This window comes from Herpailurus yagouaroundi, unplaced genomic scaffold, assembly GCF_014898765.1.
Source record: "Herpailurus yagouaroundi ecotype Mexico unplaced genomic scaffold, PumYag 67440, whole genome shotgun sequence".
NCBI lineage: Eukaryota > Metazoa > Chordata > Mammalia > Carnivora > Felidae > Herpailurus > Herpailurus yagouaroundi.
The window spans coordinates 1,514,770-1,532,085 of record NW_024420251.1 but is presented as its reverse complement, the minus strand read 5'-3'; the positions used below and the strand labels follow the sequence as shown (position 1 = coordinate 1,532,085).

Genomic DNA, 17,316 nt, shown 5'->3' with positions numbered 1-17,316 from the left:
GAGACTCCGTCAAGGGTTGATGATGTAGTCTGGAGGCAGAATTCTTTGGGAAGCCTCCTCAGAAGGCCTTCCACTGATTGGATGATACCCACCCACATTATCAAGGGTTAGTAATCTTCTTTACTTAAAGTCAACCAGTTGTACATATTCCCCACAACTACATACCAAAACTCAGATTAGTGTTTGACCAAATAACTGGGGATCATGGTCTGGCCAAGGTAACACATAAACTGACCATCACGGACGGCACCCATGCCACATTGGTAGAGGTCAAACCTTGCTGGCTTATTTAAGTACTTGAATTCTCTGTAATTTTCCTCCTGCCTCCCCAATCAGGAAGGCCCAAGTCACGTTCTCAGCTAGAAGGACCTCGAACTCCCCAGTCCAGTGGCTGGCCTTTTACCTAGGTCAAAGTGATGTTCTGTCCCCAGAGTTCCTTAGCCCAGCTCATGGCCTCTTGCTGCCAGTGCCTACTTTGTCACAGCAGTTGTAAGCAATGGCCAAAAGTGAGTACTGTCAATGCCTTCCCTGGGGAGTCCTGGTTTCCTGGGCTATGTAGTCCCAGGCACAGCGGCAGATAGGACCAGCCACAGGGCCCAATCCTTAGGGTCTTGGGCTCTTCCCTCTGCAGGGGTGGGGTGCAGGAATGAATGTCTTTGCCTTTCCAACAGAAGGGAAAACACAGCCCCCTCTAGGCATCCACACTCAGAGGAAGCCACATGGAGGTAGGCTACTAGCACAAGCCTCTAAAATCTCCATGGTGTCCTGGAGCTTGGGAGCTGGCTGAATGCACTAGAAGCATCTAGAGTTAGTTGTTCAAATTGCAACTTGTGAACTACATGTGGTTGTCCTAAAATCAAGTTTGCGAGTCTCAAGCAGCATATTTGGAAACATGAAACAGAATAAAAAGAAAAAAATAATATTCAAGTACATTGTCTTAGTCCATTTGAGCTGTTATAACAAAAATACTATACCCTGGGGGGGGAGGGGGGCTTAAACAACAAACATTTATGTCTCACAGTTCTGGAAGCTGGGAAGTCTAAGATCAAGGCACTGACAGATTTGCTGTCTGCTAAGGTTCACAGATGGCCGTTTTCTCACTGTGTCCTCACAAAGCAGAAAGGTCGAGGCCACTCTCTGGGTCTCTTTTATGAGGGTACAAATCCCATTCATGAGGGCTTCACCTCATGACCTCATCACCTCCCAAAGGCCAGGTTAGGATTTCAACATATGAATTCTGGGGGGGGGGGGGCCCATTCAGTCTATAGCATTCTGCCCGTGGCTCCCCAAATTCATGTCCTTCTTATATGAAAATACATTCTTTCCACCCAACAGCCCCAAAGGTTTTAACTGGTTCTGGCATCAGCTCTAAAGTCTAAGGCCAAAGGCTCATCTACACCTCATCTAGATCACCTATGAGCAAGACCCAAGGTCTGGTTCATCCAGAAGCCGATTCCTCTCCAGCTGCGAACTGCAAAAGCAAACAAGTCATAGTAGTGGGACAGGCATAGGATAGACAGTCCCCTTCCAAAAGGGAGAAATGGGAAAGAAGGAAGGGGTAAATGGGCCCCATGTAAATCTCAACCCAAGAGGGCAAACATTAAACCTTAAGGCTCTAGAATAATCCCCTTTGGCTTGATGCTCTTTTAGGCCCACTGGGCTGGCAACAGTACCCTCTGGCTCCTTGAGATGGCCCACAGCAGCTCTCTGCCTGGACCCTGTCCCCAAGGTAGCTCTCCGCTGGTGCTCTCAGGCTCTCCAGGGCTGGATCCCCAAGCCATGGCTCCTCATGGCCTCCCTGTCCTTTGAAACCCAGGTAGAGACAGCCATTGCCTGGTGTGTGCACCGTGAACCTGTGGGAAGAACACTGCATGTTTGCAGATGAACAGCATTATGGTTCAGTCCTGAAGGGTCTAAGAAGTCCAACATTCTTCCTTCACTTTGACCTCCCTTTCTCTGTCTCCTTTAGTCCCAGCTGGCTGTGTTTCTGCTGGTGACACCCCATCTCTATGCCTACCTAGCCTTTGTTGATTATGGTCTGTAGGTTACATCCCTGCTAATCTCCATATCAAAGGGTTGCTTAGCCATACTCTTAGGGTTCTCATTTTTTCCAATTTGGGTGGGCTGAGAATTTGCCTAGTCTTTGAGTTCTGCTTCATTTTTGCTGAACAATTCCATCTTTGTGTCCCTTCTCCCTTCTCACATTCCTCTATAAGCCATCAGGAGGAGCCAAGTCTCACCTTCAACACTTTGCTAGAAATCTCCTCAGTAAATATCCTATTTCATTACTTACAAGTTCGACCTTATACAAAACACTAGAACATGAATACAATTCAGCCAAGTTCTTTGCCACTTTATAACAAGGATCAGCTTCCATTATATTTAAGGTGCATAACTTGATGTTTTGATACATATATACACTGTAAAATGATCAGCAATACTGTACTATAATACTTGAATGCAATTGCCAATAACATGTCCTCATTTTCATGTGAGATCTCATCAGAATGGCCTTTTGAATCCAGAAATCTGAGGCCTTCTCTCCAGCGCCCATCTTTCCCACTCACGACAATGGAGGCTCCAACCTCCACCCATTATCTGTTCCCAAGCTGCTCCCATATGTTTAGAGCTTTGTTACAGCAGCGCCCCACTTCTCACTACCACTTTCATAGTCCATTCATGCTGCTGTGACAGAATACCATAGACAGAGCAGCTTAAACAACAATTTCCTCCTCCTAGTTCTAGAGGCTGGGAAGTCCAAGATCAAGGCACCAACAGATTTGGTGTCTGGTGAGAGCCCACTTCCTGATTCATAGACAGCTATCTTTTTGCTGTGTCCTCACAGGAAGGAAGAGGCAAGGGAGGTTTCAGGGGTCCCTATTATAAGGACACCAATCCCATTCTTGAGGGCTCCACCCTCATGAATTCATCGCTTCCCAAAGGCCCCACCTCTTAATACCATCACTTTGGGAGTTAGATTTCAATATATGAATTTTAGAAGCACACATTCAGTCTATAGCAGCATCTTAAGTAGTAATGCTAAGTATTAGTTCGTGAAACTTTTGTTACGCTTTATAGTGATTTGTATGTATACTTGTATTGGGTCTTGATGCAAAACATATTTCTTACTATCAAAATGTTTGAGGGATGCCTGGCTGGGTCAGTTGGTAGAGCATGTGACTCTTGATCTCCAGGTCATGAGTTTGAGCCCCATGTTGGGTGTAGAGCTTATCAAAAGTTTTTTTAAGATAAAAAATTAAAAAATAAAGTAAAAAGTGTTTGAAAGTCACCAATGTATCCAAACAAGCCATTGTGCATGTGGGAAAATTGAGGCCTAAAATTAGGGACAGGACACATGTTAAGATCTTATAATGATAAAGAACAGAGAAGGATTAGAATTCAACATGTGATCTCCTGACCTGAACCCACACACTCCAAGCTGGCTGCTGGGCTGTGGCAATTGCCACCCAGGACTCCATTCACACGACCATGTAAGCTCAAGATCCTCTAAACAATCCCAAGCACACCTTAGAAGAACAAAAGCTATTTTTACTGAGAGTTGGGCTTTGTAAAGTACATTCAAGTATACAGTACAGTATTGGTGATCATTTTATAGCATATACATGTAGGAAAACATCAAGTTAGGCACCTTAAATATATAAACAAGTATTTGTCAATTAAACGTCCATAAAGCTGAAGAAGAAAGTCACAAAAAAAAAAAAACTGCATGCACCTTTGGGTTGCGGTGACAAATACAAAGCAATTTTATTCCTTAGGGGATGCTGTGTTTTTGTATATTTCTGCCTGCCCACCATCCACTCTTGTGACCTCTAAACACTCTTTCTTTTGGGGTGTCTATGCACCAGTCAGGGTTCAGTTGAAGAAGCATGGTCAAGATGCTATACAATGACAGGGTTTTCATAGGATGGGACCCGCTGCCCTGGGCAGGGCGGGGGTGCGGGGGGGGGGGGGCGCTGGTAGAGGGCTCTAAGCATCAGGTGTTCAGCTTTAAATCACCCAGACCGACAGGAGGGAAAATGGGCATGAGCAAGAACAAAGACAAACTGGTAGTCCCATCTGTCCCTGACCACCTCCAACCTGGATACCATGGGTGACCTGTAAGGGAAGCTGGCATCCCTCACCAAGAGCTGCAGTCACACTTGGCCCTGCTGAAGGAGGAAAGCTGGCCGGGGCTGAGGCAGCTGCGGGGCTAGTACCCACCCCATGTCAACCAGAGTAGCCACCAGATCAAGGACACTGTGCACAAGCTGCCACAGCACTGGCTTCTGCTTCACTTACATTTTCCAAAAGTCACTTGATTCTCATGTGGCCCCCACTGGCCAACAGCTGTACCAAAAGGGGTTCTGGGCACCGAGGTGCTGGTTTCACTCGACTGGCACAAAGCAAAGCCACTGTTTATAACCGATTAGTGCAAGAAACAGCAGGAGTTAAAAATCTAGAAAACTCCATCATCCTGAGCAGGCTGTGTATTCACTTCCTCCTCACTGACTTCACATCACCTTGTAATCTGTGGGTTCAGGGCCTCACCTGCCTTTAGATATAGGGTCCCAAGAACATTACTAAGCCAGAGGCCCTATTCTTGCTCCTACCTGTTCACATAGTCTCCTGCCTCACCCCCTGTTAGGGACTGAATGTTGGTGTCCTTCAAAATCATATGTTTAAGCCCTACCTCCCAATGTGAAGATATTTAGAGGTGGAGCTTTTGGGACATAATTGGGTTTAGATGAGGTCACGGGGATTGAACTCTGTGTTGAAAGTAGTGCCCTTATAGGAAGAGGAAGGGACCAGAACACTCCCTCCCCCTCTCTCTCTCTCCACCATGTAAGGACATAGCAAGATGGCAGCTATCTGCAAACCAGGAAAAGGGCTCTCAACAGGAACCAAATCTCCGAACACCTTGTTCTTGGATTTCCCAGCTCTAGAATTGAGAAATGTTTATTATTTAAGCCACCCACTCTGTGAGATTTTGTTATAGCAGCCCAAATTGACTAATATACCCCTTGAGTATTTCTGGGAATCCCCAAAGGAACTCTTATTAGTTTACACACGTCTGTCCATTTATCACTATGCAGAGTTTGCCATTCTCTTCCTCTCCAGATCCATTACCGTATGTTGATATCTGATTCCCAGGGAGCCCCTTATAGAAACCACACTGCTACCTGGGCAAAGGCCATGCCAAAGGTCTGGTTCTGATACTGCCCAAACTGCCCACACCTCCTCATGACACAGTGGACTGGGGTGGTAGCAGGAAAAGGGGCAACAACCTTGACTTGGGCTCTGAGAAGCAAGACACATTGGGCCCAGAGGCCACAGGTCTCTCAACAGAGCTGTAATTCATGCTGCTTTGTACAAAGTGGTTGCACCTGGGATTCACAGCCCCAGCCACTTAACTCCTCCTCCCTTCTTCTACCACCTGGTGATCCCAGAGGGCCTCAGGCCTATGAAATACCTCCATGCTCTGCCACTGTGTGTCTGGAAAGCTCTGTGCACTGTTTGGAAATCCTTAAGCTAAGCCCCTCAGTAACTGACTTGGAGTTTGTGAGTTAACCTACCCACTTATCCCCCTTTCCTGAACTCAGCCCCCAGCAGGAAGAATGTCTCTCTGCCCCTCACTCAAAAGGAAAGTGGTCCTGATTTCCTCCCAGCGTCCTTTTCTCAGCTGGGATGGAAGTTCAGCCCAGGCTCTCAGGAGGGACAACCCCCTCCCAACACTGTTCATCCTTTTCCAGATGGGAACATAAAAGTTCCAGGTTTTTATACCCCAACCACGAGCCTGTCTGTTCTTATAACCTTCTGACAACTTCCATTTCGAAAGGGAAAAACCTGCCAGAATAACGCAAACTAGGTTGAGTGGCATCCACAATTTGGCCAAATATGAGCATTCCATATATTGTGCTATGGAAGATAGAGATTGTCAAAACAATAGGAGTGTCTTGCAGCTTGGTATGGGACCCTGGTAGCAGGGCCTCACAAGAGATCATCAACAGGGGAGTGGGATACTTCACAAAATGGCAACCCTTCCTGGAACAGTGTCTCCTTGGAGTTTAGAGAAAGGATGGTGCCTTTCTTTCCATGACAAACAAATGTTACTGAGACTAGTACTTATTAATGTAGCCCATCTCTTGTGCCTTCTCCATCCCATTCCATATTACCATCATAGTCATCTCTTTTAAACTTGACCTCAATTCAGATGAGAGAACATGCCAGAACAAAACATCTATGAGTGAACAGGCCAACAGCACTCAGTTTCACAAAAGGTAGGGATCTGAGTTCAAGTCCCTAGTCTCTACTTTTGGTGATGATGTGTGGTCATGTGGGATGCTGGGCAAGTAAGTCAGCCTTCCAGGTTACAATTGGACAGACATATGGAGTGAGGAATTTTCTGCTAAGAATGTGTGTCATGAAGGGCTTGTAGGGACTGTAGGGACCTTTGGGGACTGCAGGAGGTGGTCCTTTCCTCAACCTGCTATATGGAAGGAGGAGGCACTTACATGACTCACAAGGTGCTTATTAGCACTACCTGAAGAATGCCAGTCACAGGCACCATGGCCTCAGAAGAGGTGGGAGTTCTTTTGGGAATCCATGCCTGAATGGGTCTTGACTACACAGTTAAGGGTGTTCCTGGGACCTGGTTTCTGTCTAAGGAATTCTTATAATCTTCTTAGGGATCACCCTCCCAGGGATTTCAGGTACAGGGCAACCCTAGGAAGCCCTTTTGGGGCTGGCCTCCCAATTCACTGCCTTCCCCACATTACTGGAGTTGATCATCATTAATGTGCCCCCTAGTGAAACCCTTGTTGGGCAGCCATAATCAGTAGGTGTTAGCACTATCTAGCAATTTCCTTGGGCTGCCAACAGACAATTGTCCAAGGCAGGCAGCTTGAAATAGAACCCAGCAGAATAACTTGGTGGTCAAGGAGTGCCCTGGGGTCAAAACGGGGGTTCCACCAAGGGCCCCCTGTCTCCCTTATCTAGACAAGAAATTCTCCTCAAAGTTGCTTCCCTCATGCTGACATTGCCCATCCTTTGTCAAAACAAGTTAAAAATAAAAAAGTACAGGGATGCCTGGCTGGCTCCATTGGTAGAGTGTGTGACTCTTGATCTAGGGATCATGAGTTCAAACCCTGCATAGAGCTTTTAAAAAATAAATAAAAGAGAAGGAAAAAATTAAAAAGTAGAAAACATTTTCTTAATAGTAAAATAAGCTAGAAGACGCTAAAGGGAAAGTAGATTGAGGGGCAAAAAGTAAACAGTGCTGACGATGAAGGTGAAGGCCAGCCAAAATATGCCCACAGGTGGCCCAAAGAGGTAGGTGACCACAGTTGTGGGTAGCAGCTACCCTGTGGCCAGCCAGCGCCAAGCTACATTCCCAGCAGTGTCCCCAGAGGTAGTGTCCTAGAACTACATACACCCCACCCTGAGCCTCAGATGGAAGCCCCTTAAAGCACAGCATTGTGCTTGGATGACACAGTAGCTCTGGAATCAACAGACATCTCCTCTAAAGCAGGTCAAGGACAGCACTTCTTGAGAGAGGCCTCCTAATTCCATCAACCTGAGGGGCTACCCTGAGACGTGGCCTGTGCTAGCACCTGGAATTCCACTTGGCCTCACTGCCCATGGAACTCCCAGTCTGATGGGGATACTTTTTCCTCCCAGTTTTATTGAGGTATAATTGACAAATAAAAAACTGTAATATATTTGAAATGTACAATGTGGTGATTTGATATACGTAGACATTATAAGAGGATTGCCACAACTGAGTTAAAAACATATCCATCACCTCACTTATTTACCTTCTTTTTTTCTAATGAGAACACTGAATTTATATTCTCCTAGCAAATTTCAGTTATACAATCTGGTGTTATCAACTATAGTCACCATGTTTTACATGAGATCTGTAGACCTTACTCATCTTAAAACTGAAAGTTTGTACCCTTTTACTAACCTGTCCTCATTTTCCCCCAGCCCTCATTCCCCTGGCAACCACATTTCTACTCTGTTTCTGTGTGTACGACTTTGACTTTTCTCCCCTCATTCTAATGTAGTCCAGCTTGTCCACCTTTTCCTTATGCTTCATGTTTCTCATGCCGTGTTTAAGAAATCTCTCCCTGCCCTTAAGTCATGAAAATATTCTCCTTTATGATCTTCTGAAAGCTTTATAGTTTTACCTTTCACATTTAAGTCCTTAACCCACCTGGTCTTGATTTTTGTGTGGGATGTGAAGTAGGCACCCTATTTCATTTTTTATCCTTATGGATACCCAATTGTCCCTGCACAATTGATTGAGAAGGCTATTCCCTCCCCACTCCTGTGCACTGTCTCCCCTATCATAAATCAGACTTTATCTGTGCATGGGGCTGTCTCCAGGTTCACGATTCTATTCCATCAGCCTCTCTGTCCAGCTTTATACTAAGACCACAGCATAAAGATGTCAACAGCTACTTACCCAGGCTATGCTCATTAAGGATTAGAAGGCTAAAGGTTGGGTATAGCTACATTAGTTAAGGAACTATAGGTAAAGATCTTGAAAATCAATTGGAAAGGCTTGGAGTTGGCATAGGGGGCAAAGGGGTTCCCTAGCATGTCAGGGAATGGAAGAGATTGATTCTTAGGAGGGTGAATGGGCAGTCAAGTCAGGGCTCAATAGGGGAGCATGGGGCTAAAGAAAGAATGCATGGGATTATTGGAGTGTTCAAGGCTGAGATCACAGAATCATAGTGGCCTGGATGAAGGAGGTTGCAGTGGAAACAGAAAGGGAGGGATGCGTCCAAGAGACATTTAGAAGAGGAAGTTAAAATGATGGCGCTTGGTTATGAGTCAGGGGAAGAAGAAGGGAGTTGGAGACTGAAAGATGATGCTAAGCTTTCTAGCCCAGAAACTGAGAGATGATTCTGGTTTGATGAAAGAGACCCATAAAGTAGTTGGGGGAGTGTGTTTTTCTGCTACGCAGTCCTGAAAGTTCAGTTGGTATTCCAGAGAGAGCTGGAGTGGTCCTGACTGCGCACAAAACCCCCAAGCCAGGCTGTTGAGCACTAACACACGACCCGTGGCTTTGGGCTTTGGGGTTGAAGGGGGACTTTGAGCCATATTCAGACCCCCTAGGCAGTGTTGAATGGATTCACTTTGCAGTCTGAACCAAGTTGTATCATAAGGACGTCCTAAAACACACAATTTGCTAAGTAAGCAACTACCTTTCCAATGGCAAAAGTCACCCAGATTAAAACAACAGCAGCAACGTGGGGCACCTGGGTGGGTCAGTTGGTTAAGTGTCCAACTTCAGCTCAGGTCATGATCTCATGATTTGTGAGTTTGAGCCCCACATCAGGCTCTGTACTGACAGCTCAGAGCCTGGAGCCTGCTTCAGGTTCTGTGTCTGCCTTGCTCTCTGTCCCTCCTCCACTTGCACTCTCTCTCCCAAAGAATAAATAAACAAACAAACAAACAAAAAAAACCCAGCAGCAACAAAAATAGTGACCAAAACTAAAGGAAAAACTAACTTAAGCTAGTTCATGGAACACCATGAAATATATCTAATATTGAGGGGCGCCTGGCTGGCTCAGTCAGTGGAGCGTGTGACTCTTGATCTCAGGGTTGTGAGTTTGAGCCCCACATTAGAGGTAGAGCTTACTTTAAAATAAAATATTTTAAAAAATAAATAAAAGGTATACTGAATACTTTGTAAATGCTTGAAATATTTTTTCTATTGGCCTGGTCTGTTTAAATGCATAGCAACCTTCCTCTAATAGTATTACTGAAAAGCCAAAAGCATATTTACAGAGACTGGATGTGTATAAAGAGCAGATAAATCAAGTCTCTTGAGAAAATCAAGTCCCACAGCAGATTGTATCAATTGTAAGACGACTACAATAGTGTTCACAACTCAATTACACCACCAGTTGGATTTTTAGAAAGACACCATTCACATTTTAGGTCATAAAATCATTCCCTTAATCCCTTAAACATCAAATAAAATGAAGATTTAAGATAATATTCACTTGGTTAGCAATGATATGAAAATCTTTGGCAAATAATTACAAAGGATTTGGCAACATAATAACTAGCTACTTCCAGCACATATTTAACAAAGAATGTGTTGTGGGTGTTTACTTTTCCTTTTTCTATATGAAAATATAAAAGTTTTTCATTCTTTTTTTTAATGTGTATTTATTTATTTTGAGAGAGAGTGCACATGAGCAGGGGAGGGACAGACAGAGAGGGAAAGAGAGGATCCCAAGCAGGCCCTTCCCTGTCAGCATGGGACCCAAGCCAGGGCTCAATCCCATGAACTGTGAGATCACAACCTGAGCTGAAAGCAAGAGTTGGATGCTTAACTGAGTGAGCCACCCAGGTGCCCCTAAGAGCCTCTCATTCCGAATACTGTTGATGCTTGCCAGGAAGCCAAAAGTGCTGTGAGAGCATGTCCTGGGCATGAGGGGCCGAGTCAGTAAGGCTAGGCCCCTGGAAATGTCTTCCCCTGAAAGACAGTCAGAGTCCATCGTCCAATCAAGCTAAAATGTGGCACAGGCCACAAAGTTGTCATCTTGAGTTTCTGTAGCCAACTCTCCTTTGTTCCCTGGCATGAGAGCCAATGCTGGCTTCTGGGCCTGAGAAATCCTACGCCCAAGCCATCCAGCTTTCAAGTGCAGAAGTCTTGTTTCAGAAAAGCCAGAACAATACAAGTATCCTAACCTAGATACTCATCCCTGTCATTCATTCACTCCTTTACTGACTTATCCATTCGTCCACCCACACAATCACTCATCCACTCACCCATTCACTCACTCATTCACTTGTTCATTCATCCACTCATTCAGTCACTCATTCACCAATTCAGTCATCCATTCGGTCACTCCTTCATTTACTCACACACACACACACACACACACACACACACACTCATTCATTCATCTACTCACTCACTCACTCACTCATCCACTCACTCATTTCACAAGCATTTCTTGAGTGTTTGCTGTATGCCTGATGCCAAGAGGTCTGCAGAGTGTATCAGGCCATGGCCCCTCGTATCAAGGAACTCACTCCTAGTGAGAGACAGAAGAATAGACAAGGGAACAACACTACAGGGCAGAAGGAAATAAGGGTAATGTGGAGATAGGAAGAGCCAGGGAGTGCAGAAGGAGAAGTTAATTCCACCTCTAAAATACTACATCATTTACTTCTTTCGTTTATTGCCTCTCTTCCCCACTAGAAGGTCAGCTCCGTGAGAGCAGAGGCTTTTATTGGTCTTCTTCACTGCTGTAGCCCCTGTGCCTAAAACACTGCCTGCCACACAGTGTGTGCCCATTAAAATATTGAATAAATGAGTAAGTTGTGGGGGGAGAAGGGAGAAATGAGGTAGAACTCTTTGGAAATGCTTCACAGAAAAGGGAATCCCGGGCATAGACCTTGTAAGAGAGAAAGGTGTTGGTGGATACCTAGAACTGAATGACATCTCGGTCTGAGGGAGCAGCGGGAGCCATAGCCTGGGGGTGGGAGATCGTCTGGCATGTTCAGGGAACAGAGTTGTCTCAAATACAGGAATGCAGGACATCAGGAGAATGTTGCCAAATAAGATTGAGAGCAGATCACCAGGAGCATTCAAAGCCAAGTGCTGCTTGTTCTCCTGGCCGTGTCAGGGTCTAAAGAAAGAAATCTGCCATCCACTTACTGAGAAGGCTGAACACCTAGTGGATCCAAGCACACCCTGGGAAATTGCAGAGGAGCTCTGATTCCCCTTCCGGAGTACCTATTGGGCACCTGCTGTGTCTGCATGAAAAGACTAACACAGAGGAAAAACCAGTAGCAGAAGGTGAAACAGCAAAAGCCCTGGCAGGGAAGGAGGCAGGGGTGGGCCCCAAGCTGGGCCTCCTAGTCTGGCTGTCACTTCTGTGATGGGGACAGGCCAGCTGATCCCAAGGGCCCCTGCAGGCTTGACATTCTGGGACTCTAATTAAAGCCTTGGAAACTTCATTCCAGATAGCTGGGGAAATCCTTGGGTTCAATTTCACCTCCCAGGGCTGGCAGTTCAGCTGGCACTGAGGCAGTTAAAAAGGAATGGAATGGAAATCCAGAGGGCCTGCGTCAGCCTAATTTTCTCTCAGCAGACTTGTTTGCTTCTAGATGTCAGCAACTCTTATAGGAATGCAGAACAGCGGCCTTTTCACAGGCAAGGGTCTGGAGGTTGGTTTCCCAAACTTTTCTTTTTACATTGTGAAGTGGATGGGTCCCGTAGTCCAAGAAGAAATCAAAGGCCAAGACCTTTCCAAACTCAGCTTCCCAGAAACAAAACAAGAAAGGTGGGGCTGTGGTCCAATGGACTACAGGGCCACCCTTGTCATAAACAAGTCTCTGTTTTCATGGAAGTCGATCCCACAGGTGGCTGGCCTGTCCTTTCTGGGTCCATGCCACTAAGGCTCATGAGAGGCCAGCAGCACCTCGCACCCTTCCTGACACGCAGACTGTGTCTGCATGGAGGAACCAGCTTAGGGTAAAGGGCTATGACCAGTGAAACAGCTGGTTACTAGAAAATCACCAGAACCAGTCACGAAAAACAAAGTAAATACACACCTCAGACAAGCTCTTATCTCTTATTTCTGCGGTTTGACTGAGTTTCACTCTCTAAAAAGTGTGAGTGTAGCATGGTCCAAGCCAAACACCAACCCTAAGGAGGCTCAGCGAAGCCACTCAGTTTTTAAGGGTGAACATAAGCAGCTTCCCACCAGTGCAGGGGGATATGATGAGAGTGGGTGGGGAAGGGAGGTGGGAGGCCAAGCCCCAAGAGGGGTTCAGCCTTGAAACCTGGTAGCTGTGGCACAATTGCTAGGTGGGAAGCCAGAGGTGAGATCCAAGGGAAGAGGCAAAAGATCCAGCTGTGGAACCTAAGACTGAGGAGCCCATGCATGAGCCTGGGGGAGGAGCCAGGGAAGGAATTAGGAAGACAGATCTGGGCTCCAGAGCCTGGGGGACTCCCTGCGGGCATCTCCTCAGTGGTATCCATATATGTGGGGAGGGGTGGTGATGAAGTTCAGGTTTGGTCATAGTCCACTGGAGGAGCTTAAGGAATATCCAGGTGAACGTGTCTAGCAGACGCTTGGACATACATCTTTGGCACTGAAGGGAGAGGGAGGGCCCAGGAGCCCCAGGGACGATGGCCCCTCACACACCCTCAACCTCCTCTGTCACCTTGGTCACCAGGTCCTCCACATTGTTTCTGGTTCACCCAAACCCCTCTGGAGCCCTGGAACCCCGAGTCTGGGGCTTCAGGCCCCTGCGCTGTCCCAGGGGTGAGGTCCTCTGGGGCCCAGCCGCCCACCGCGAGTGGGGCCCACAGCCCCTTGCCCGGCCAGCCTCTTCCTGCCCTCGTGCCTGCACCCTCAGGCTGGCCCCATGGAAGTCTCACTCTCCAAGGCTAGTCCTCTGCCCCTTAGCACCCGCCCAGTTGGCTCTCTGAGGAGGACCAGGTCAGGGCTTGGTGGGGAGGGGGGCCCCCAGACTGCAGCCTGCGTCTGTCTCCTCTGTGCATTCCTGCCACACTGGGGACATGGGCCATCTCTGTGCTGACAGGCGGGGTTCTGCCACTAGAGCCACTGGTTACCCCGGAAGCCCTGGGTGCACCTCCGCCAGGCAGGGACCTGCCTGCGGCTCAACGAGTGGCCTGCTGTCCTTTGCTGAGAGGCTCAGCACCAGGGGAGGCTGGGGAAGCCACCAGCCTGCAAATGGCAGTGCCCTCCCTCCCACTTGGGGGGAGCAGCCCGCTCTTCAAGGGCTGTCGGGGACAGACAGACATTCAGGTAGGAGGTGAAGGGGACCCGGGGCTGAGGCCCCGTGCCTGGGTTCCTCTGACAGCCTGGGAAGGAAGGGAGAGGTGAGGGAGAGAAAGAGGGGCCACGGAAAGAGGGGAGGAAGGAGGGCACCCACGGTTTTCCTGGGCACCCATTGGAAAAGCGCCACCAGTCGGCACCAGGGCCAACCTGGGACCAGGGTGGCTAATTCTGAGACGTGCGCTGTGTTCTCGGGGCCAGTGTGCTGGACAGATGCCACCTTCAGCAGGTGAGTGGGATCACTACACCAAGCCAACTGAATCCCTGAGGAGGAAATCTCCCAGATTTTCCCCAGCCTCAGACCCATTGCTCCTGGTGGTCTTGGATGGGACTTCTAGGTCCTCTCTCTGGAGACCGTGGGTGCCTGGAGAGACCCTGAAGAGAGCTCTGGCCAAGGACACAGAGACCCTGGGCTGGCCCTGACTTGCCTGTCACCTTGGCTACAGGCCCTGCCCCCTGTGGGCCTGGCCTCCCCCACCTGTCAGCAGCTTGGGCTGGGGACCTGGCTGACCTGACAGGCCCTGCCTGTCCCTCCCACAGGCTCTCAGAGACTGGCCGGCTCAGGACTCCAGGTTTCAGGCATGTGAGGGCCCCCTGGGCCACCCTGGGTCAGCGCTGGCCGCCTTATTGATGCACAGGGATGGGAGGCCAAGCCAGCCTTGGGCCCATCTGTCTCCACCCCTTCAGTCCCAGTACCGCTCCAGGGACAGGGTGCCCCTTCCACTGTGGGGCTGATAAAGAGCTTCATCCCTAGCTTGTCCTCCCCGCCTCCACCAGGGCAATGCCAGTCCAAGGCCCCTCTAGTCTACCCAGTGTGGGCTTCTGGGGCTGAGGGTTGGTCTCTGGGCAGTGTCCTTTGCTTGTTTTCTGCCTCTTGTTCATTTTATTTTTAGCCCACTTCACCAGGCTCTGTCTGGCCTCGGCAGAATGGGAGCATGCCCAGAGAAACTGGTGAGCACATTAGCAAGGCAGGTGGGCAGAGGGTCCACTGAAGGGCTGCGAGGCCAGCTGAAAGATTGTTTGACTAGCTTCATCTATTTATTAGTGCGCTTGGAAACTGCTATTTATATTTTAACCCTCCAGGGACAGCCATGCATCTGTGGATAAAAAGAGTTGGTGTGTTTCCAGCCTTGAAAGTAAGAAATAATCAGTGGTCACAGACCTCGCTGAGACTGCTGGAGTGGGAGACTGCAAAGTGTGGCCCTGAGATGCCCTTATAGTAGCTGCCAGGGGTGGTGGGTGTCTCCATGCCTGCACCCCCTCAGTTTGGAGGGGTTGTGCGTGCTGGGGATCAGTATAAGCAAAGGACAGTACAAGCCCATGAAAAATGTCACAGCAATCATGTAAAGGTTTCACACCTGGGAAAATGGGGACACCAACCTCCCTTGCAGAAAGTGCTAGAGGCCACTGGGAGAGTCGAGTGAACAAGGCTAGAGCCAGGGTTCCTTCCCTCTATGCAAGAAGGTGGCATTCACAGGCCTAGAACTAGCCCCCTCTCCCCCTGCCCCATCCCTGAAGGTATCTGTGGTCGGCACTGCACCCCACCTCTGAGCAGGTGCCGAGCACCCGGGTCCAGCTTCTGCGCAGCTGCCAGGCCAAGGGCCCCATGGGATCCGTGTGGAAAGTGGAGCTAGATGAGCCTCTCTTTGAGGGAGGGCCATTCCAGCTGAATCCGCCCTGATCCTGCCGCTGGGATCCCAGAGGGGCTGACAGGTGGGAGTGAGGCCACCAAGGGGTCAGCCTGGGGGCGGTCAGCAGGGGTTGGCCAGTTGGATACCGGACTCCTGCGCTCCTGCCTGAGCTCAGGCTCAGGGCTCCTGGCAAGTGTCTGACCCTAGCTTCTTGAAGCCGACTGGGAAACTTCCTAATATTAAGGCTTTTCCACTGAGAGCTGTTTGTGTCTCAGAGGCCCCTGTGTTTGGTCTGCTATAATGGCGATGTTTTGGGATGCTTATCAATAAGCATTTTAACAATTTGCCAGGGCCTGCTTGTTATTTTGGGTAGCACTGGCTGCTGTCTCTGCAGCTTACTAATGGGAGACAGTTTAAGGACATGTGTAGACATAACTGAGTTCTTCCTGGAGCAAGACTAGCTTGCAAGCATCTCAGAACTTAACAGGAGAAAAGCAACCCAAATCCAGCACCCCCTCCCAGGAGATCTCTTTGCCTTGCTAATGGCACCCAGCAATGTGCATTTCAATTCCTGGCAGGGCGTTTTCTGTGGAGTCTGGCAGTTCTAATGGTCTCGTTTGCCTTGCATTGTGCGTTCCGGGCCCCAGGCGTTCCGCCTGCTCGGTCTTGGCCTTCAGAGCTACTGGAGGGAAGGAAGCCGCCCCTACCACCCCTGCCTGGGCTCCCCTGCGCCTCCGCCCTGGCCCATCCAAGGGCGCCTGAGTACAGCTCAGGTTGGATGGAGCTCAATTAACATGTCAAGCCGATAGTTTATGGCTAAATCTACATACGTCATAATCTAAAAGCAAACATTTGCCTTCGATAGCTCTAATTTACGCATAGACTCAGTTTACTGTTCGCGTCTTAATTATTTTTTTTGAATAGCTTGGTGGCAGAAAATCAAAGCCTGATAAGTTTTATATTAAACTCTGCAGCTTCTTTTCTTGTGTGTTTTTTCACGTAAAACATCTCATTAATACAGGTAATCTGGAGGATTTATATTTAAACTTTTCCTGCTCATAAAACAAACTGAATGAAAATGTAACTAATCTGTAGAGAAACTTTCTCTCCTTTTGTTTTCTTATCAGATAAATCAGCAAACACATGGGTGAGAGAGGAAGGCTGTGAAACAAGAAAATGAATAAAATTCCAATCAAAGGTATGTTAAAGGAGTTTTACAGGCCCTAGGAAAATGATGTTCCACGAAAGAAGTTCAGTTAACACAGTGCATAGGAGGGGCATGTTTCTTCTTCTTTCGGCCTTCATTTCAGAAAGCGTTCACTTGAGAGAGTCCTCTTGGGCCCCAGCACAGTTGGATGAGGGCCCAGGGGCCACAGGCCACAAGCCACAGGCACAGTAAAACCAGCGCCTGCCTGCCGTAAGCCTGCCTTTTCCCCGGTAGAGCTTTTGCTGCCTTTCTTCTTAGCGTCCGGGCCTCTGCAGACCACTGAGCCATGACAGGGCTTGTCTGCGGCCCCTCTGCTGGCCAGTCAAGAAGCCAGGAGGTGATCCGAGAGCTACCCGTCTCCATATGCTTGGCTTTTGGCCTCGGTGGCCAGAGGAAACTCCCCCCGGATCTCAGCCTAGAGCTTAAAACTCTTGGAGGCGGCTGTGAGGTTAGTTACAGAGGGTGCTGAGGCAGAGGAAGGCTCTGGGGTTCAGGCACATCTCTGGGCTTTGTAGAAGCGTCTCCCCTCCCTCCTGAGCCCTGGCCCTGTCAGTCCCATTGCCGGCTTTGGCTGGGGACCCAAATCTCAGGACACAAAGAGGCTATTTAGGTGCAAATATCCCTAATGAATAAAGAAAGG

The 17,316-nt window shown here is 48.4% G+C and overlaps 1 long non-coding RNA gene across 3 annotated transcripts in view; it reads left to right on the top strand.

Moving 5' to 3' along the window:
- Positions 1-17,316, top strand: part of LOC121025014 (uncharacterized) — a 292,979-nt gene that overhangs the window by 260,947 nt on the left and 14,716 nt on the right. For all 3 annotated transcript variants that reach the window (XR_005787906.1, XR_005787905.1, XR_005787907.1), the window contains exon 4: positions 16,597-16,667. This is a non-coding gene — a long non-coding RNA (uncharacterized LOC121025014). The remainder of the gene's footprint in view (positions 1-16,596; positions 16,668-17,316) is intronic.